The sequence below is a fragment of the Symphodus melops genome (genome assembly GCF_947650265.1).
Source record: "Symphodus melops genome assembly, chromosome: 23".
Lineage (NCBI taxonomy): Eukaryota > Metazoa > Chordata > Actinopteri > Labriformes > Labridae > Symphodus > Symphodus melops.
Genome location: NC_136713.1, coordinates 10,652,040 through 10,674,830, shown reverse-complemented (window position 1 = coordinate 10,674,830; position 22,791 = coordinate 10,652,040). Strand labels below are relative to the sequence as shown.

The 22,791-nt window shown below is 42.3% G+C and overlaps 2 long non-coding RNA genes across 2 annotated transcripts in view; both read right to left on the bottom strand.

The window, feature by feature from the left end:
- The window catches only part of LOC306818490, a 71,592-nt gene that overhangs the window by 43,393 nt on the left and 5,408 nt on the right, over positions 1 to 22,791 (bottom strand). The window lies entirely within an intron of this gene.
- Positions 14,141 to 15,114, bottom strand: LOC306818487. Its single transcript, XR_013778255.1, has 3 exons — positions 15,024 to 15,114; positions 14,726 to 14,826; positions 14,141 to 14,575 (listed from the first exon to the last, which is right to left on the bottom strand). It is a non-coding gene; the product is annotated as an uncharacterized lncRNA (long non-coding RNA).

Sequence of the window (22,791 nt, the reverse complement as noted above, 5' to 3'; positions counted from 1 at the left end):
TTCAAAATCATACTAGTTTTCCAAAAATTAGCAAACTATTGGCTTATATCTAGCTTTACCATTGTGAATTGGTTTTTTTTTGTTGGTTTTTTTTGTTAACCAACTTTATGCATGTTTTCATGTTTACAAGCCATGCAAATCCATATGAACAGGATATCAGATGGAGACAGACGGTGCTTCTTTTCACTACAGCTTCGCTCCTTACTGTCGAATGAGAAAGCAACTAGAGTCCACATAACAAAGAGAAGCATGGCACCTCACTGCCTCCTGCTGGTGACCTTGAGGTACAATAAAAACACAAACATTTGTGACGACTCAGTGTGAATGAAACCTTACAGAGCTCCTCTTTGTTTTTAGTAACGTTTCATTATTGCCTCATTATTGATTATATATTGACTGATTATCAGGCTACTGATAGAATTAAGTCAAACAAAATAAATGCTTGTTAACTGTCTGCTGGTGCTTTATTTTATGTTAATTTTTTAATCTCAGATTATTTTGTTTATTGTCTTTTCTGCTGCTTTGATCATGTGGGCTCGATCTTTAAAGAGAGCCATAAAAATATTAATATAGCCAATTAAAGGCAATCCTCGTGTTTGTGTAAACAACAATGTATAGCACTTACACATCATAGCCACCAGATGTCAGCAAAACCCAACACATGCTGCTGATTGTTGGGATTGCAGCTCTGGACGTTTGAGCACAGCGGTACATGCGTGCGTACACACACACACACGCACACACACACACACACACACACACACACACACACACACACACACACACACACACTACCAAGAACGTCCTGTAGCAATGCATATATCTGCATTTATAGCACCAGAGTAACTTTGATAGTTCTCCAATGTAAGACTGCCTACATTTTCTTCCAAAGGTTATGCAATTATATTTTCACATAAGCCTGAAACCAACGGAGAACCTAAAGTCCCACAAATTCAAATTAACAATAAAATGCATGTCTTTTCTTTCTTTTTTGAACTTCAGGGACTCCGTAGAACCTTACTATTATTATTTAGAGGTCAAACAACTTTTAGAGCAAAGGAGACAGCCACAATACAAAAGCAAAATCCCTCTGTAGGGCTTCAAACATCTGTATCTCAAACAAACGAAGTAACCAAAAGTTAAATGAACTGATGGACTGAGATCATTTTTCTATTTAAACAAGTTTACAGAATGGGATTAAATGAACTGGAACATCCAATTTCCACGACTGGGCACGAGCCTGCGTATGCAGCGCTTTAACACCCATTCAGTCCAAAGTTCCCACCTTCCTCGGGCTATCCCACAATAGGATACGTTTTTCAGCTGGAATCCAAAACTCCTTAAATTGAACTTCATTTTTGTGGCAACATCATGCAGGCGATTTCTAGACAACACCGAACAACAAAGACACCATCTCAATGGAGGGGACACAGCTAAGAAGTCTATTTCACTTTGTAATAAAATTTCTTATCTGTCATAGATTACCTGACAAAGTGGGAATTGCTCACATTTTAAATAAAAATGCTGTGTTTTAGGAGGCGAGGAGAAAAACAGATCAAAGTGTTTGCACTCAGCGTACAGGCGTTGAAAAATACGGATGACTAAATGAAGCTTAGCGAAAGTTCAGTAAGGAAGACTTTAAGTGATCCACAATCAGGTTTCTCAGTCACCCTTTTCACGCTATCTCATTTCCGCTGTCATTCTCGAGCTGTCAGTTTGGGCCGTCCGTGGGTTAATCAGCTGTTTTGTCACCGGACCTCATCTAACCAATGGCGCAGCGTTCCTCCTTCGTTTTCGGCCTATCATCGTTCAGCTCTCCTTTTAAATATGATCCTTTTTTCCCCTAGTTCTTTCAAGCTGGCTTGTGCGCCCCTCCACCTCCCCATCACCGCCATCTTCAGAAGCAGAGTCAACTCCCATCAATTCTTCTCCAACTCGGTCTCATCAAATCAGTCCTCCACCACCAGGGTCTGGACTCCATGGGGGGATCTATCCTAATGACGAGCAGGACTTCATCACTAAATCGCATCTTCCACCCCATAGAGTCCAAGCGCCAAAACATTCTCTCAAATCTCATTCTGTCAATCACTTTTTCACTGTAACAAATTCATTCTTAATATCACTTGTCAGTGTTTGGAAATGTTTGCTGGTTCAAAAAAGAAGAGTAAGAGGAGAGGCCTTGTTTTGTCCATCCCTTGTAAGAAAATCCAGTTTGTTGGGGGTGAAGTCGGGGTCATGCCAGCACCACCTCAGTATCTTTATTTCATCAGACAGGCCAGTCTTGCTGATAATACTGAACCATGTTTTCAGGGATCAATTCATCCAGCTATTACTTTTATCCAGGAGCTTTTCAACCAATCTTTGATCCCCTGAACATGCCTGGATTGGGACGCTCTCTGACAACTTCTCTTCAATAGTTTTCCATCTGGCTTAATAATCAGATCTGCACCAGCAAACCAGGGTTCTCAACTGTGCAGATATATAATAATGTCTTAGACCGCCCTTCTTCTTCTGCAGTTGAAGAGTTTGAAATCTTCTCCTTGGTCTTTTCCCTCGCCATATGTACCGTGATATTAGTCTATCCCACTCATTGAACTGTTTCTCTCTTATTTCTATTGGAAGAGTCTGAAACAAACAGAAGATTCTGGACAAGATGTTCATTCTAACAGACTCCATCCTCCACTCCAAGCTTCATATTGGAACTCCATCTCCTTACTTCCTCCTGTATACTCCTGTAGTCGAGTTCATATAAATGAGTCAAAAACTTTCAGGATGTTCACTCTCAAGTATTTTATTTGTGTTGTTTAAAGATGAGAAAGAAGTAAGCAATGCTTAAATTTATTGTTACTTTATCTGACTCTGTTTCTTTTTCCATATATCATATAACCATAATGTTCGACTTGTTTTTACTCTTTCTTTTATTAACATATAAAACCACCTCTTGTGCCTGGCTCACGTTTTATACCTTTAATATTATTGTCTTGAGTGGTGGCTTGGCTTAAAGCGTCAATAAAGATGGCTGACAGTAAGGGGCTTATTGGGCATCCCCTCTGTCTAACTGACATGACTTTGATACTGATATGGCTCCGTTCACTTTGATACTTGCACTTGGGCTTATATGAAGTGCTTGAATAGTCCGAAGGTCTGCTGAAATCCAAAATGTTCTCCTACTCTATAATCAATCAATCAATCAATCTTTATTTATGTAGCGTCAATTCATAACAGGCGTTATCTCGAGACACTTTACAAAAGCAGGTAAAGGACCTTACTGTTTGTCTGTTAACATTAACAAAAGAGCAGGTAACAAGACCATGCTCATTGTTATGTTTACAAAAAGAAGGTAAAGGACCTTACTTATGTATCTATAATACCATATATGTATCTATATTACAAGAGCCCAGCTTAATCCATCATAGCGTGGCAAGAAAAAACTTCCTTTTAACAGGCAGAAATCTTCAGCAGACCCGGGCTCATGACGGAACAGCCATCTGCTAAACTGTGCTGGGCTTGAAAATGGGATGGGGGAGATGGGACAAGATGCAGAAAGAAGAATAGCCTGTTTGGGCAGGCCATCCTCACCAACAGTCTCAAGGAACCTAAGAGAGCTCAGGAGCTCCCAGAAAAGGGAGAGGTTAGAATATAAAGATAGTGACAAGCAGTAATAAGATATGAAAGCTGGGAGAGAAAGAGGGAGAGAGAGATAAGAGATCCTGGTGCCAGTTCCCCCGGTAGTCTAGGCCTATAGCAGCATAGCTATGAGCTGGTCCTAAGCCAGCCCTAACTATAAGACCTATCAAAAAGAAAAGTTTTAAATCTATTCTTAAAAGTACCTCGTGTGTCTGTCTCCCGGACCCCGACTGGTAGACGATTCCAAAGGAGCTGTGCCTGATAACTAAAGGCTCTACCTCCCATAGTACTTTTAGAGACTATAGGCACCACGAGCAGGCCTGCATTCTGGGAACGTAATGTTCTTGTTGGATAGTACGGTACAATTAACTCTTTAAGATAGGATGGTGCCTGACCGTTTAGAGCTTTGTAGGTGAGAAGAAGGATTTTAAATTCTATTCTAGATTTTATAGGGAGCCAATGGAGAGAAGCCAATACAGGAGTAATGTGGTCCCTTTTCCTAGTTCTAGTCAGAACACGAGCTGCAGCGTTTTGGACGAGTTGGAGGGTCTTTAGAGATTTACCATAGCACCCTGCTAAAATAGAATTACAGTAATCCAACCTGATCTGCCTGATCTTAGAGATATTACGAAGGTGAAAATAAGCTGTCCTTGAAATTTGTTTAATGTATGAATCAAAGGACATATCCTGATCAAACAGAACTCCTAGGTTCCTAACAGTGGTACTAGAGGCCACGCTAATACTACTAAGGGCCGTCATATCGGCAGAGAAAGTCTCTCTAAGGTTCTTAGGTCCAATCACTAAAACTTCAGTCTTGTCTGAGTTGAGCAGTAAGAAGTTTCTGGTCATCCAGGTCCTGATGTCCTTGAGGCAGGCTTCTAGTTTACGAAGCTGGTTGGTGTCTTCTGGCTTCATTGCTATGTAGAGCTGAGTATCGTCTGCATAGCAATGAAAGTTTATGGAGTGTTTTCTCATAATACTACCTAGAGGAAGCATATATAACGTAAATAGAATCGGACCAAGCACTGATCCTTGAGGCACTCCATGGCTAACTTTGGTGTACATAGAGGACTCATCGTGAACATGCACAAACTGAGATCTGTCTGATAAATAGGATCTAAACCAACTTAAAGCAGTCCCTGTAACTCCAAGCAATTGTTCTAGTCTCTGTAACAGAATCTGATGGTCAATTGTGTCAAAAGCAGCACTAAGATATAGATAGATAGATAGATAGATAGATAGATAGATAGATAGATAGATAGATAGATAGATAGATAGATAGATAGATAGATAGATAGATAGATAGATAGATAGATAGATAGATAGATAGATAGATAGATAGATAGATAGATAGATAGATAGATAGATAGATAGATAGATAGATAGATAGATAGATAGATAGATAGATAGATAGATAGATAGATAGATCCCGAGGGAAATTCAGGGCATCCAGTAGCAGTAAACAGACAGGCAGGACACAAGACATTGGTTACAATACAAGACATCGGTTACAATACACACCCGCTGTCCCCCTCCCCTCTCTATACAATAATCCCCCAAACAAGAAGAAAGAAACTGGTTACATGTGTATGTACAGAGGTTTTTGAGCTTATGCCCGAGGTGTGAGTACAGTCGTTGAACAGTCGTTAAACAGTCAATGCAGGAGTAGTGAGCAGTGATTAGCATTGAGTGTCCTAAACAATGAGGTGAAACCAGGGGTGATTAGGGTGATTGCCATTTAAGTACCCAACTATTGAGGAGCAGATTAGCATTAAGTGTTGAAGACAATAGAGTGAAACTTGACCTAGTTAGGGTGTTCATGTCAACCATTACAGATGTAGCATAACAATACAGTAGGATGGAACCAGATGATTAGAGTGATTACCATTAAAGTGACCTGTGCTCAGTAAGGTGACTATCAATATGCATTAAAGTGTCCAACTGGAGGCTGACTCTGAGGTCAGCGGTGTGGATGAGGAGTGAGAAAAAAGTGAAAAAAGCCCCAGATACCCGTAGGTCCTGACCACCTCCACGTCGACCCCCCCGATGGAAACAGGTTCTAGATGTGGTTTGTTCCTTCGGAAGTCCACCACCATCTCCTTGGTCTTGGAGGTGTTTAGCTGCAGATGGTTGTCACTGCACCACGTCACAAAGTCCTCGATCAGGCTCCTGTACTCCTCCTCCTGTCCATCCCTGACACAACCAACTCTTGCAGTGTCGTCCGAGTATTTCTGCATGTGGCAGAGCTCAGAGTTATACTGGAAGTCAGAGGTGTACAGGGTGAACAGGGCGGGGGAGAGCACAGTCCCCTGTGGTGCACCGGTGCTGCTGACCACAGTGTCTGATGTGCAGTCCTTCAGTCTGACGTACTGTGGTCTCTCTGTGAGGTAGTCCGTGATCCACCTCACCAGGTGCGAGTCCAACTGAGTTACAGTTAGATTTACAGTCACAAGGACAGCTATAGTGGCAGGTACACAGATCTAAAGGAAGCGCAGAGAAGTGTGTAAGACTGCAGCTCTGCATCCTGGTCTGAACTCTGATGAGTTGTCAGGGTTTGGGACTAATAAACTCTGCTACGTTTCTAGATAATAGAGCTGCACCAACCAGAGTAGGATGGATGCCATCTCTAGCTAGCAGACCAGGCTTTCCCCAAAAGGACTGCCAGTTATCTATGAAGCCCACATCGTTTGCTGGACACCACCTCGATAGCCAGCGGTTGAATGAAGACATGTGGCTATACATGTCATCACTGGTCAAATTAGGGAGAGGACCAGAGAAAACTACGGAGTCTATAAAGAGTCCCAGTTGAGCCGATCGAAGGCTTTTACCGCACCAAGACTCAACAATACTGCCTGGAGTTTATACTCATCGATATGTTCAATTAAATTAAATGTTGGGTGAATGTTATGATGATAGTATGGTGATCATAAAACTGAATGAACTGAAGAATACACAGAGTGTGTGTCTCTGTCTTTGTCTTTCAAAAACTGAGAACCGTACCCAACTCAAATGTTTGTGTAGCGTTACAGCCCGAGTAGAGACACAGCTGTGTTAGTTCACTGATTTCACATACACAGGTACATGTGGAATGGGCTACTCTTTTTGCAACATACTTAAATGACACAGATGTTTGGTCAGTGGTCGGTCAATGATGACTCATGCTCCGTCAATAAACTCATTTTTATTGTTTAGATGGAATCAAACGGTGGTCTTCTGTTTCTGATCATATTCGATTTATCCTGTATCATTTTTGTAAGGTTTTCAATATTGTCATGATCTTGATGTCCTGTCTTGTTTTTAGTTGTCATGTATTCAAAGTGTTTCCCTGTGTCCAAGTGTTTCTGATTTGTATATTTAGTCTTTGTCTTGTCATAAGTGTTTCCCTTGTGTGGTTTAATATTTCATAGTCTGGTAATTACGTTAGTCTTTGGTGTTTCCTGTTATATTTTATATATCTGGTTTTGGTGTTTTCAGTGTTTGTGTTTTACTTTGTTCTTGTCCTCAGTTTCTGGTCTTGTTCTCTTTGTTCCTTGTTTCCCTCCTATCTGATTACCTGATGTGTCTCACCTGTGTCTTGTTAACTCCACCCCCTGTTCAGTATATAATGTCTGTCTGTCGTCTTGTATTTTTGTCTCTATGTCATCTTGTTCCAGTGTCTGCGTTCCAGCATGTTTCTGTCTTGACTTTTGGAATCTGAACCTGTTAGTTTTTGACTCCCGTGTACCGAACCCTGCGTACAATTAAAATGGATTTTAAACTGTTTTTTTTTTTAAATGGAAATTTGAATTTGAGTCGTGCGTTTGGGTCTCTTCCTCTGATCCGTGACAAATATCATATATAATGTCATTAATTAGTTTGGTAGCAAACATTAGCGGCTGATTGATTATACTTTTATCTGTTAAATACAGGTATGGAGAGGTGTTTTTCAGGCTTAATGTATGTCAGTTGTTAATTGATTGATGTAGAGCAGCTGTGATTGATGTAAATATTAATGTTATGGATTTTTCGGTGTAGATGTCAAAAGGAACCGATTTGCTGGCTTCATATTATTAATCTGCTCAGAGGGGAGATGCTTGACTCCTCACACGACCTGTTGATTGTACTTTTATCTGTTGAATACAGAATACAAGAACTACAAACTGTCTCCTGAGACATTGCCGAAACATCAGTACACAACGCAGAACTTATACACGGGTCACACGTGTCTAGAATGGATCTCCTGGAACGTGGACTGATGCTGTGGCAGTGCCAGAAGAAAAGCTCCCCAGTCCACCCCTGAAAGGTTCAATTCATGGGAGTGGCTGGGAATGACACTTGAAGGTAGTTCAAAAATTTTTGTTTTGAAAATGTTATCTTTTTTTTCCCACAAGACATAGAACAGAATTTGAGACAAGATCAGTGATGCAAAACAACAGAGAAAAAACAAAACAAAATAAAGGCAGGTACAAAACATACTGCATACATAGACACTGCTGCATATGATGCAACTCTGTCTTATGATGCACATCATGCAACTTAATAATAAAGAGAAATTAACAGGGCTCATTTCCACGACTTAGAGTTCAACCTTGACAGCCCAAGTTTTTTCACTTTGTCAGGTATTTTCCGACTGTGCTCCACCTCCAATCAAAACGCTCCCTGTTCATCTGTAATGATGCTGTCATTTTGTCCATGAGATAAACTTGTCTCAATCTTTGCTTCCATTCAGCCACATTCGGTGGTTTAACATTCTTCCATTTTGCTGTTTTATTTTTCTTGGTGACCAATAATTAAATATTCAGAATATATCTTTGGTCAGCAGTGAACATATCATCAGGTATAGCACAAAGTAGATTGAACTGAACCTTTTAATGGAATTTCACTTTTCATAATTTTCTCCTCTTGAATATTTTTCCAGTATTTTGAAATAACTGGACAGTCCCAGAGTATGTTCATAAGATCACCTATTTTACTGCATTGTCTCCAGCAGAGGGCAGCAGAGGGATCTGTAACACAACTTCAAATTGATTTTGACTTTCCAGTTGATTTGTGTCCACTGCTGACTGTTGATACCTTTTATGGGTGTTGTTGAACATTTGATCCCAATATTCGTCTTCTAGAATGGTATTAGTTTCCAGTTCTCATTTTTCTTTGATTTGATAAGTATTCTCTCCACCGTCTGACTCAAGTCTTTTATAGAGATGGGAAACATATTTACCTGATGGAAGTCGTTTTTCTGCCATGTTAATAAAATATTGTTCTGTACAGTTTGGATTTTTACTAATTTGTTCTTTTTCTTTCAGATTTATAATGTTGTGCCTCATTTACAAATATCTGTAGAAGTCATATGAGGGAAGGCCAAATTGTTCCTGAAGTTAGTAAAAAGGATTTTCTGTGTACGTCTTTGAATAATTGATTCATTGATTGATTAATCAATTTAAAAAAAAATTCACTCCATAATGTCCCGAGACATGATTGCTGGCATAGAGACTGGGCTGTTTGAGGGAGAGGATGGCAGGGGGGAAATGCCCAAATACTCCTTAAATTACTCTAATTTCAGAAGTGCTGCTTCTGTTTCCCAGCGCCAAAGTTCTTACAAGAATGGTGCCGCAATTTCCTTTTGACTGGAAACCTAGAAAACAGCACCAAAGATGATGTTCATGACCTGGAGTTTACGTCACTGATCAAGGTGGTATGTTAAATACAAATGATGGTATGTTAAATACAAATGATGCTCTCTGATGAATTGACTTGATGCGGTGCTGCAGATCCTGGCTGTTCCTTTGAATACCATTTATCTGAATCTTTGGTAAGTTACAGTAACTGTGCACATTCATGATGGAGAAGCTGACTCGCCGGCACGCGAGTTTCTCCAGACTCAGTGCTGTTAAGGTGGGAGCGTGTGAACTCCACTGTTGTCTAAGCCAGGCGACTTTGATATTTTCTATTGGAACAGTTAGTGGCAACTCCCTGGGCAGCAGTTTTGTCTGGGAGGACGCCAATAGTATGGTTTCTCCAGGCTGATTGCTGTTCAGGAGGGAGCGTGTGAATTCCACTGTTGTCTGAGCCAATCGACTTTGATATATTCTACTGACAGAGTTAGTGGCCACTCCCTGACCTGCAGTTATGTCTGGGAGGATGCCAATCGTATGGTTTCTCCAGAATGATTGCTGTTAGGGAGGGAGTGTGTGAACCCCACTGTTGTATGAGCCAGTCGACTTTGATATCTTCTAGTGGAACAGTTAGTGGCCATTCCCCTATGGGAGTATCTGTCTGTGAGAACACCAATAGTATGGTTTCTCCAGAGCGTGTGAACTCCACTGTTGTCTGAGCCAGTCGACTTTGATATCTTCTACTGACACAGTTAGTGGCCACTCCCTGGGCGGCAGTTATGTCTGGGAGGACGCCAATAGTATGGTTTCTCCAGACTCATTGCTGTTATGGAGGGAGCGTGTGAATTCCACTGTTGTCTGAGCCAATCGAGTTTGATATCTTCTACTGGCACAGTTGGTGGCCACTCCCCCGGGAAGCGGTATCTGTCTGGGATGACGCCACAAGTATGGTTTCTCCAGAATGATTGCTGTTAAGGAGGGAGCGTGTGAACTCAACTGTTGTCTGAGCCAGTCGAGTTTGATATCTTCTACTGACACAGTTAGTGGCCACTCCCTGGGCGGCAGTTATGTCTGGGAGGACGCCAATAGTATGGTTTCTCCAGACTGATTGCTGTTAAGGAGTGAGCGTGTGAATTCCACTGTTGTATGAGCCAGTCGACTTTGATATCTTCTAGTGGAACAGTTAGTGGCCATTCCCCTGTGGGAGTATCTGTCTGGGAGGACACCAATAGTATGGTTTCTCCAGAGCGTGTGAAGTCCACTGTTGTCTGTGCCAGTCGACTTTGATATCCTCTACTGACACAGTTTGTGGCCACTCCCTTGGCGGCAGTTATGTCTGGGAGGATGCCAATAGTATGGTTTCTCCAGAATTATTGCTGTTCGGGAGGGAGTGTGTGAACTCCACTGTCTGAGCCAGTCGACTTTGATATCTTCTACTGGCCCAGTTAGTGGCCACTCCCATGTGGGAGTATATTTCTGGGAGGACTCCAAAAGTATGGTTTCTCCAGAATGATTGCTGTTAAGGAGGGAGCGTGTGAACTCCACTGTTGTCTGAGCCATTCGAGTTTCATATCTTCTACTGGCACAGTTCATGGCCACTCCCCCGGTGGGAGTATCTGTCTGGGAGGACGCCAATAGTATGGTTTCTCCAGACTGATTGCTGTTAAGGAGTGAGCGTGTGAATTCCACTGTTGTCTGAGCCAATCGAGTTTGATATTTTCTATTGGAACAGTTAGTGGCAACTCCCCCGGGAAGCGGTATCTGTCTGGGATGACGCCACAAGTATGGTTTCTCCAGAATGATTGCTGTTAAGGAGGGAGCGTGTGAACTCAACTGTTGTCTGAGCCAATCGAGTTTGATATTTTCTATTGGAACAGTTAGTGGCAACTCCCTGGGCATCAGTTTTGTCTGGGAGGACGGCAATCGTATGGTTTCTCCAGGCTGATTGCTGTTCAGGAGGGAGCGTGTGAATTCCACTGTTGTATGAGCCAGTCGACTTTGATATCTTCTACTGGCACAGTTAGTGGCCACTCCTGTGGGTAGCAGAATCTGTCTGGGATGACGTCACAAGTATGGTTTCTCCAGACTGATTGCTGTTAAGGCGGGAGTGTGTGAACTCCACTGTTGTCTGAGCCAGTCGAGTTTGATATCTTCTACTGGCCCAGTTAGTGGCCACTCCCCTGTGGGAGTATATGTCTGGGAGAACGCCAAAAGCAAGGTTTCTCCAGATTCATTGCTGTTAAGGAGGGAGCATGGGAACTCCACTGTTGTCTGAGCCAGTCCACTTTGATATCTTTTACTGGCACAGTTAGTGGCCACTCCAGTGGGCGGCAGCATCTCTCTGGGAAGATGCCAATAGTATGGTTTCTCCAGAGAGATTGCTGTTAGGGAGGGAGTGTCTGAACTCCACTGTTGTCTGAGCCAGTCGACTTTAATATCTTCTACTGGAATAGTTAGTGGCAACTCCCCCGGGTGGCAGTATCTGTCTGGGAGGACACCAATTGTATGGTTACTCCAAAACTGTGAACTCCACTGTAGTCTGAGCCAATCGAGTTTGATATCTTCTACTGGCACAGTTAGTGGCCACTCCCCTGTGGGAGTATATGTCTGGGAGAACGCCAAAAGCAAGGTTTCTCCAGATTCATTGCTGTTAAGGAGGGAGCATGGGAACTCCACTGTTGTCTGAGCCAGTCGACTTGATATCTTCTACTGGAACAGTTAGTGGCCATACCCCTGTGGGAGTATCTGTCTGGGAGGACACCAATAGTATGATTTCTCTAGAGCGTGTGAACTCCACTGTTGTCTGAGCCAGGCGAGTTTGATATCTTCTACTGGAACAGTTAGTGGCCATTCCCCTGTTGGAGTATCTGTGTGGGAGGACACCAATAGTATGGTTTCTCCAGAGCATGTGAAGTACACTGTTGTCTGAGCTAGTCGACTTTGATATCTTCTACTGACACAGTTTGTGGCCACTCCCTGGGCGGCAGTTATGTCTGGAAGGATGCCAATAGTATGGTTTCTCCAGAATTATTGCTGTTAATGAGGGAGCGTGTGAATTCCACTGTTGTCTGAGCCAATCGAGTTTGATATCTTCTACTGGCAAAGTTAGTGGCCACTCCCCCCGAAGCGGTATCTGTCTGGGAGGACGCCAATAGTATGGTTTCTCCAGACTCATTGCTGTGAAGGAGGGAGCGTGTGAACTCCACTGTATTCTGAGCAAGTCGAGTTTGATATCTTCTACTGACAAAGTTAGTGGCAACTCCCTGGGCAGCCATATCTGTCTGGGAGGATGCCAATAGTATGGTTTCTCCAGAATGATTGCTGTTAGGGAGTGTGTGAACTCCACTGTTGTCTGAGCCAGTCAACTTGATATCTTCTAGTGGAACAGTTAGTGGCCATACCCCTGTGGGAGCATCTGTCTGGGAGGACACCAATAGTATGGTTTCTCCAGAGCGTGTGAACTCCACTATTGTCTGAGCCATTCGACTTTGATATCTTCTACTGGCCCAGTTAGTGGCCACTCCAGTGGGCGGCAGCATCTCTCTGGGAAGATGCCAATAGTATGGTTTCTCCAGAGAGATTGCTGTTAGGGAGGGAGTGTCTGAACTCCACTGTTGTCTGAGCCAGTCGAGTTTAATATCTTCTACTGGCACAGTTAGTGGCCACTCCCATGTGGGAGTATATTTCTGGGAGGACGCCAAAAGTATGGTTTCTCCAGATTGATTGCTGTTATGGAGAGAGCGTGTGAACTCCACTGTTGTCTGAGCCATTCGAGTTTCATATCTTCTCCTGGCACAGTTCATGGCCATTCCCCCGGTGGGAGTATCTGTCTGGGAGGACGCCAATAGTATGATTTCTCCAGAGCGTGTAAACTCCACTGTTGTCTGAGCCAATCGAGTTTGATATCTTCTACTGGCACAGTTAGTGGCCACTCCTGTGGGCAGCAGAATCTGTCTGGGAGGACTACAATAGTATGGTTTCTCCAGACTGATTGCTGTTAAGTCGGGAGTGTGTGAACTCCACTGTTGTCTGAGCCAGTCGACTTTGATATCTTCTACTGACACAGTTAGTGGCCACTCCTGTGGGCAGCAGAATCTGTCTGGGAGGACGCCAATAGTATGGTTTCTCCAGACTCTTTGCTGTTAAGGAGGGAGCGTGTGAACTGCACTGTTGTCTGAGCCAGTCGACTTTGATATCTTCTACTGACAGAGTTAGTGGCAACTCCCTGGACTGCAGTTATGTCTGGGAGGATGCCAATAGTATGGTTTCTCCAGAGCGTGTGCACTCCACTGTTGTCTGGCCACTCCTGTGGGTGGCAGAATTGGTTTTGGAGGAAGCCAATCGTATGGTTTCTCCAGACTAATTGCTGTTAAGGAGTAAGCGTGTGAACTTCACTGTTGTCTGAGCCAGTCGACTTTGATATCTTCTACTGACGCAGTTAGTGGCCACTCCCCCGGGAAGCGGTTTCTGTCTGGGAGGACGCCAATTGTATGGTTACTCCAGAACTGTGAACTCCACTGTTGTCTGAGCCAATCGAGTTTGATATCTTCTACTGGCACAGTTAGTGGCCACTCCCATGTGGGAGTATATTTCTGGGAGGACGCCAAAAGTATGGTTTCTCCAGATTGATTGCTGTTAAGGAGGGAGCGTGTGAACTCCACTGTTGTCTGAGCCATTCGAGTTTCATATCTTCTACTGACACAGTTAGTGGCAAGTCCCTGGGTGGAAGCATCTGTCTGGAAGGACGCCAATAGGATGGTTTCTCCTCAACTACTCCAGTTTTGTTAGCTAATAACACACTGCGTGATAGTTTGTCCACACACATTTCCACAGCGTACAGTTGATCCGCATAGTAGCTATGTTGGATTCTAACTCTGGCAGCTTGGACAACTCTGACTTTCCGAATATTAAATGTGGAACTTGGAATTTCACACTTCCCAGTTCAACTAGAACGAAGCACAAGTACTCGACTTGAAAACAAAGCAAATAGCCAATCATATTTTAGGATTTTGGGGTGGCCAATCAAATTTCAAGGGTGGTGCGTGCCACCCTTGACCATCCCTCTTGACACAGGAGGGGATCTAGTTGATGGGGGTCACCATGATGGAAATGTTGTCTTAATCTTACTTTCAGCCAACCAGGCAAAGATCGCCTCTCAGCCACCGGACAAACAGCTACACTGCGCCCAACCATCAGTGGAGTCGGCCACACGTCTTATCCTCATATTATACTGCTCAAAATGTATTGAGTCCATACCTGTAAGAGGACTGATGAACGCTTCATTGGGTTGAATGACAAACAGCTGGAACTCAAAGTCAATAGGACAAGCGCATTTCAGGGGTATAGCATGTGAAACACTAGAGACAGGTGGACAAGATAGCATGAGATTACTTTTTTATGACTAAATTTAACAAAAAATACTAATAGACAGGAAAGTCCTCAGGTAGACAGGAGGTCAGAAAATCTGCCCACTAAAGAGCCCAAGACTGTATGGTATAAATACTCACCTTTGTCCAAGTGGTACTTCTGACAGGTGGATGTGAGGGGGGATGTGTAGGTCATCAATGACCGGGTAGGCATGTACTGGAATTAACAGGTTCTCTTCCCCCTTACAAAGAATGCACGTCGGTTGAATGAACAAGAATAAGAAAAATCATCAAAGTAAAGGTGTAAAAAAGGATGAAGGAGACCAGAGATTAATTACCAGTAACCATGAGAACATCAACTTTTAAGTCCTCCTAAATGACTATTTTTATTCCTAAGACTCATAACACGCCACAGGTGGACAAATCTTTGGACCCAAACCTTGCAAAGAACCCGAACACTGTCATAGAAGTAATGCCACTCGTCGGGACAGAAACTGACCTTCACCGTGTAGGCAAGACCCGGAATGAGTTCAAAAAATGACAACAGTTAGAACACAGCTGAATAGCTGTAAAAAAAAACCTGAGTGGTTTTCTGGTCAGCAGTTTGCAATGAAAAGAAATACCTTTTTTGTGTATGATGTTTTGAAGTGCTTCGTTTGTGTCGGAATGATATGAATATCCATGACTTCAGATGAGATGTTGATTATTTTCTGAGAAAAAGAAAACAGAGAGATTATTGACCTGAAAGTTTTTTAAAGGTTTGTAAAAGTACCGACTGGCTGTGAAAATAGCGACTGATCGAGAGGCGGCTGAAAGTGGTTATGAAGCTCGGAGTGAACTCTGAGCGCTTTATGAGGCCACATTTACAGTCAACACTCCAGTCATTTTAATTCAACCCTCTCTTTCCTAGACTCTGTGAACTTGACCCTTGACCCCCGACACAGCCCACAGACGTCTGGTTCTCTCTGAAGGCGACACAAAAGCTCCTCTTCAAGGGGCGGCGCAGCCTTACCTCGACACACCGCGGCGTTTCCACGGCTGGACCCAGGTGATGTGCCCGAGCCCGCTGTACGACCAGCGCTCTTACTGGGAGGTGGAGTGGAGAGGACGGGCTCTTCCATCTGTGTAGTTGAGCAGGAAGGGCTCAGATGCAAGATCCGGGCTCGGCTACAACGCCCAGTCCTGGACCATGGAGGTGTCGGACACCTGCTGCTCTGCCATGCACGACAATGAGAAGAAGGACATGCCGGTCACCTACTCCCCCTGCCTGGGGATCTACCTGGACCTATCTGTGGGGACGCTGGCGTTCTACAGCGTGGCGGAAAACATGACACACCTTCACACATTCCGCGCTAACTTCACCCAGCCGCTTTACGCCGCATTCGGGGTCGGCAGTGGAGTTGGCGTCGGTCTGGATTTTGCCCTCGGACAGTTCAGCTCCAGCTCTGACAGCATCAAGATCTGTCCGATGTGAAGGTCTACGTCATCGAAATGTTTGTTAGTGGGTCGACCGCTCATGTCCAGATTAAATAAAAATAAAAGGAAACATTTGGAAGATCTTTTGCTTGCTTTTTTTATTATCTTAGAGGCATGAGTTGTCCCTAAAAACACTTGTTAGCAAAGTCATGAAATCGATTTTAATTCCGTCAATTTCTCCAAAGAATTGTCGGCAACCCATTCCCGTGTTGCAATGAGCAAATGTAGCTAAAAGGCTCAGATTATGAGCTTTGAAAAGTTGATTTAATGTTGATGTGAAGAATTAAAAGGGTCTCTTCTTGATACTGCATTTGCATAGTTGGTAGTAGCAGGAAACCTGTGTACATTTGTTTTCACATTCAGCTTGGTTTCCTTCATCATTGAGTAACTTTATGGGTGTGGTTGAAGTCATCAGCTCTTTCTTTATACTCTGTGTTTGCGTGCGACTCAGATGCGTCTCGATGGAGCTTCCCTGCCGTGTTTCCGTGGCTGCACAAGGAGGGGGGTCTGAGCGAGGAGGAAATGGCTCGCACCTTCAACTGCGGCCTGGGAGCGGTGCTGGTGGTGTCCCCTGTGGACGCACAGAGGGTCCTTCATCAGGTTCAAGCACAGGAAGAGGCCTGGATCGTGGGTTCACTGGCACACAAGCAGCCCGGTGAGACGTCTTTAAAAAGTGTAAGATTTACAGAGACTCTGAATGTGTGTGTGTTTGTGCTCACAAGGTCGTGGACCACAAACTGTACGGGAGCCGAGCAGAGTTTGACGGCACCATCGACGGTGCGCTGGAAGAGTTCAGCGTGCAGCTGGTGTGTCTCGCTGGATTCATGAGGATCCTCACAGGAAGTTTTGTGAAGAAATGGAACGGTTTGTACCTGAATTTATCTGCATTTTTAGCGTCTGTCACCACGAAGATGTTTGAAATAGTTTGTTTGTCGTTGCTGCAGGAAAGTTGCTGAACATCCACCCGTCCCTGCTGCCTTCATTCAAGGGTGTGAATGCACAGAAACAGGCTCTGCAGGCTGGAGTGCGGGTCGCTGGCTGCACGGTGCACTTTGTAGCAGTAAGTGTGACAGAGCGGGGAAAAACACGGTTCTATTTTGGTTAATTGAAGGAGTCACACAGGTACTGTGTTTTTTCTGTGTGTTCAGGAAGAGGTGGATGCTGGGGCCATCATCGTGGCCCTGGTGCCCGTGCTGGGCGGAGACACAGAGGAGAGTCTGTCAGACAGAATCAGGGAAGCCGAGCACAGAGCGTTCCCCGCCGCCATGGAGCTGGTGGCCAGCGGAGGAGTCAGGCTGACAGAGGACGGACACATCATGTGGAAGTCCAGTTAAGACACAGAACAATGTAGATGTTATAATAAAACATGTTGTTTGTAGCATCTTAATTGTTGTTTAGAGAAGAAGAAAAAGTACATTCCATTCATAGCTTTTAAGAAAAGGTAGTTGCAGTGGAGTGAATGTCTAAATGTAGAAAGACCAAAAAAGTTGACGATATATGCTGTAATAATGAAGCATGAATGTTTGCATTGCTAGTATTTCTTCTTAAAACCTGTGTTAATATAAATGCATGCAGGTTTTTTGTGTAACATGTCTGTTTTTATGACTTCAGAGAAACATAATAAAGAAGTCCACAGAGCTACCATATGTCCTTTTTTTCATTTAGAAGCCCCCTACGTGACTAAGATTAAACCTGTGCGACTATCAGCTCCTCCGATCAACCAGGGGAAACAGAAGTGTAGATACTCAGTAAGTCATCAGTCTTTTTGTATTTTACATGTGACCATTATTTAATCGTAGCTGTCAGCAAAGTCAAGTTTGAATTTGGCCTATTGTTTTTTTGCTATAACATTTAGACCAACTTAGTTAATTAAAATGAGAACTGGCGCCATCTGGTGGATGTTTGTGAAGCCTACAAGGAACTGCATTCAGAGAAGAGCATTTTATGGCCAATATATCATTTTACATACAAAGGGCGCCATCTGGTGGTTACTGGTATTCACATAAGTTAAGTTATATTTAATGGAGTCTTTGTTCATCGTTTTTTAAAAATTTAACTTTTAATCCTCAAATTTGTTTTAAGTTTCTTTTTGTGTCGTTGACATTTATAGTCAAGATTTTTTAGTGCTAGTCATTAAAACAATATTTATGAATGAATTTGATGAAAACGAAAGTCATGAAGAAAAACAAAGCTGCCCAAACAGACACTATTATGGAGCCATACAGAGATCTGTAGAGTTCTTTTATTTGCTTTACTGGGAACTAATGAATATCTATAAGTATTTATTGTTTTATGTCTGCATGTAAGATCGCACAAAAAAAATAAATAAATGAAGAACCGGAAGAGCGTCAGAGTGACGTCAGCCAGGTTAATGTTAAGGCGTGCTAATACGTGTGCTAAGGCTACCAGTAAACAGTTTGTACTTTGGTTTTGAATAATGTGAGAAGATGAAGTGAACACGGTGTTGTTGTTGAGTCAAAGTGTTAAAAATACGAAAGTGACGGAAAGAAGAGGTGTGAGTGTTTGGAGGCGCTGTGTGTGATTGTGATGGGATACAGGTGTGAGCTGTGAGCAGGTATCTGCAGATGGACTCTGAGTGGACTGTGGAGGATTGTTGAGGTGAGTCCACCAGTTTGTTTGTTCCTCTGATTTATTCCGCTAAACATTTACGCGTAAACACGTTTCTGTAGTGTTGATCGAGTTGTGTGCAGAGTAAGAAGAGAAAACAAAGAAGAGAAGCGTGTCTCAGAAATATCCTGTTTTTGTTTTTGTTGTTGTAGATCTGAGGCCTGATTGGACGACACGTTGAGAAGAAGGATCGTTGAAGTGATGATGGAGTCTCTGCTGAAGATTTAAGATAAGAACATTTGATTAACATGATAAAGACTGAAGAGTTTGATTTAGTTAATTAAAATGGGAAATTGCGCTATCTGGTTGTTACTAGTATGAATTTCCTTGTAGAATTGACAAATATCCACCAGAGGGCGCCCTTTGTATGTAAAATGATATTTAAGCCATAAAATGCATTTCTCTGAATGCAGCATGTCCTCGTAAACAACAAATAAAGTGATATATAAGCAGTTGAATGAACTCCTTTTTAAACAGTTAATATTGTAAGTCTAAAAAGCTATTATATATTGGACTTTGAACTGTAACATAAATTATGTCATGCAGTGTTACCTTAGACCTGTATTTAATTGAGTCTTCTTTTTTTTTTTTTTTAAATTCAACTTTTAACCCCCTGATATGTTTTAACGTTTCTTTTGGTGTCTTTGACATTTTTAATCAATATATATTTTAGTGCTAGTTATCAATTTATTTATCAATTTTATTTTAAGTAATAATTAAAATAAGTCCTTGCTGTTTAAACTTAAATGATGATTTGAGTTTTTGAATATTATGTCTTAAAGTTCAGATTGAATGGAAACATTTACAATATAAACATTTTATTCCAGCTACAAGTTTTTGAATTAACGCTTCTTAACCTTCAGTATATACACTTAATCTTTAATGATAGACGATAATCAAATGATTGTATCAAACTCTAAACGTTAAAGTATAGATCGGTGAATCATAAAACTTAGTCACAGTTTTGAATTATCGTATGTCCTTTATTAAAACAGGTTGCTCTTCGTAGTATTCTTATTAATCCTCAGTATTTATCAAATATATTCTTTATTGTATTTGACGTCAGGATCTAAAATGTGTTTCTCTTCCTCTGCAGGAAGTCCAGCGGCCTGATTGGACGACACGTTGAGAGGAAGGATGGTTGAAGTGATGACGGAGTCTCTGCTGAAGCTTTAAGATAAGAACATTTTATTTTATCAACATGATGAAGACTGAAGAGTTTGTGTAGCTGTGGACTTCAGTTCAGTTTTAAAAGCAGCCTGGTGAGATGAACAAAGTGACCACTACAGTGCGCCTTTTAATCACGACTCATTCACGGCTGATCATCTGTATCAGCGAAGAACAGAGTCTGTGATTAAAGAAATGATTTTACAGCTCAATGATATTTCTGACATGATTCGAGCTCTAGTGCCAGTGATCTAATGTTTAGGTTGTGGATCAGAAGCTAAGTTTGACAAGATCACATGAGTCTTCTCTTTTCTTCTAAAAGCATGAAGTAGAGAACATATTATATTAGTGTTTAATGGGAGGATGAGAAAGGACTAACATGGGTTCACTGAATCCTAAAGAAAAGAGTGAAATGAAGTGAACAGTGTCTTTAAATGTGCAGCTGACTCTTCAGATAGACTTGCTGTTGACGTCACATCCTCGTGTTTCTGATGTCTGTTAGTCATGTGGGATAAAGTGAAGTAAACGCTAAGTGTGTTGAAGATGAACTCACATCCTGACCTCTGTGTTTGTCCTGTGTTTCAGGTGAGCTGCTGAACCTCTGTGGTAAGATGATTTGTCTCTGTTAGAAAGTGTTTAGTGTGTTGAATTAGAATAAAGTCATGTTTACATGAAATATCTAAACATGCTCTCTGACTCTACTCATTACATATTCAATGATAGCCTGGAGGGCAACATGTATTTGAAATGTAAACAAAGGTATCAATGTAGAGGTTCAGGATGTAGATCATTTACACCACACGTCATCAGTTTGTTCTTCAGCAGAGGTAAAAGTGTGCGGCTTCACTCTTCATTATGAGCAGTATGTTTATTGAAAGCTTCATTGATCAGACAAGTGTTAATAATGGCGTGACGTCTGCGAGGAGTTTAGGGATCCTTCTCGATGCAGAAAAGCGCAGAATGAGTCAGTTTATCTTCACATTGACTCTTTAATTTAATTTACATTAACTTGAATTTCCCTCGGGATAAATAAAGTATCTATCTTAATCAGTGGGGATGAGATCAGGTTTTATATCTGCCTCCAGCTGTTTGGACTGATACCCCTGTCCAGTATCCAGACACGTTTCCCTTCCTGCTGCGGGACAGAAACTAGACTCAAAGTTTTTACTGTTACCCATGGACAGTTGTGTTTTTTCACGATCCGACCTCATACCTTCTCTTGTGTTCAATCTCGATCAGTGTACCGGGTAAAAAAGGTCTCCACCCTATCCAAATCAGCTGATGATACGTTTTTTCCCTGGATTGTCACAGCAAAAAATACTCATTGATTAAATGATTGTAGAACTAGAAAATGTCATTGCACTGGTGGATGGAGGATGTTACTCCCTGTGAAAAGAAGTACAGGCCATTAAATAAATAGGTCATTAGAATATGTTGATTAGCTTTAAAGAGTGGGACTTATCGGTGTGTGAGGCTTAAAGATTAGGACAGATTGGTTCTACTGGTCGTGAAAGATGTTGATTCGTAAGTGTCAACATTTGTGACTTATATGTGGTCTTAAATGAATAAGGTGTGACATGTTCAAAGTCCCTCCTGTTGTTTCTGATCCGCACATTACTACACCCAAGACCCCGCGTACGCATCATCACGCCCTCTGACCCCGAGCAGAGAGGATGCCAGTTGTTGCTGTGCTTCTTCGTCCCCATCAGGAAGGTGTTTGCAGAGCTGGAGAGGAGGGGCGTCGCTTTTTGAAATGAAGCATAATTGCAGTAATAAAGTTTACTGAGATTGTTGTCATGTTTTGTTTGGAGCGGATCAGGTGTGAGTTTGGTTGAGCAAGTGCTAATCTACTGGGAGTATATGCAGGAAGTGTTTGATGCTACAATGTGACTCTAAATAAAATATTAGATTAAGTTGTGTTTTTTCCTGTGTAAATGCTGTAGGAAATGATCAAAAAATAAATATTATTATCCTGCATTACATTGTGTTTGGTGTGTTTCAGTGTGACATGAGGGAGCCGAGCGTGCTGCGAGTGGCCCCTGTGCCACTATACAACACTATCATGGACTTGCATCGTTTTGTGGAGACGCTTGGTGCTGCTCTCGAGGAAGAAATGAAGAGTTAGCGGACGCGTCCCACCCTGGGTGAATGTGTTTTACTGGAAATTGTCTTTTTAACAACGACTGAGAATAAAAATAAATGTACAAGTCAGAGTGAAGAACGGCCCCCCGTCTGCACCGTGACTGTCCCACTCAGTCTCTTGTTTTTTCTTCCTCTTTTGTCTTTGTGGTGATGATGTTGAACTTCACTGTCTGGGGACATCTTTGCTGAGGAGGCGTGGTCATCCCGGTTGCTAGGTAATGAAGAATCATAACACCTACTCTGCTTCAAGGTCTATTAAAACCTGGGAAATGTGCAAATCTACTATCAATCATAGAAAAGATCCCTGCATTTGACTCTATTAATATGCACAAATACAACAGTGTGTACTTAATTAACAAAGTAAATGGACTTAATGTGTTTTATTCAAAATCGATGTATGCCATTGAATATCCATAAATATGTAGATATATTTTTTCTGCATTTGCTTGAAGAGTTAACGTGTGTAGCTCTTGTCACAGCTTTTTCAGGTTGAATGAATAAACGCTTACATTAGGACAAACACTACTTTTGTGTCAGTGAGTACGCAAAAGTGATTACAGATGATTGTTTCCACTTCCTGCTCAGCCTGTGATTTATGTGACTTTTTCTACTTCTCCAGGCAGCCAGAGGAATATTTCATGTGCCGTTTAACATCCATAACACACGGCGATTTAATATTCATTAAACTGCCCGTCACCTATTGGTTGTTTCAGAAATCACTGAACGCACTTTCGACAGGTGTTCAGTCCCGGATATGACGTAGAAGTTTCGCGACGAAGCGGAAGTAAAAGCAG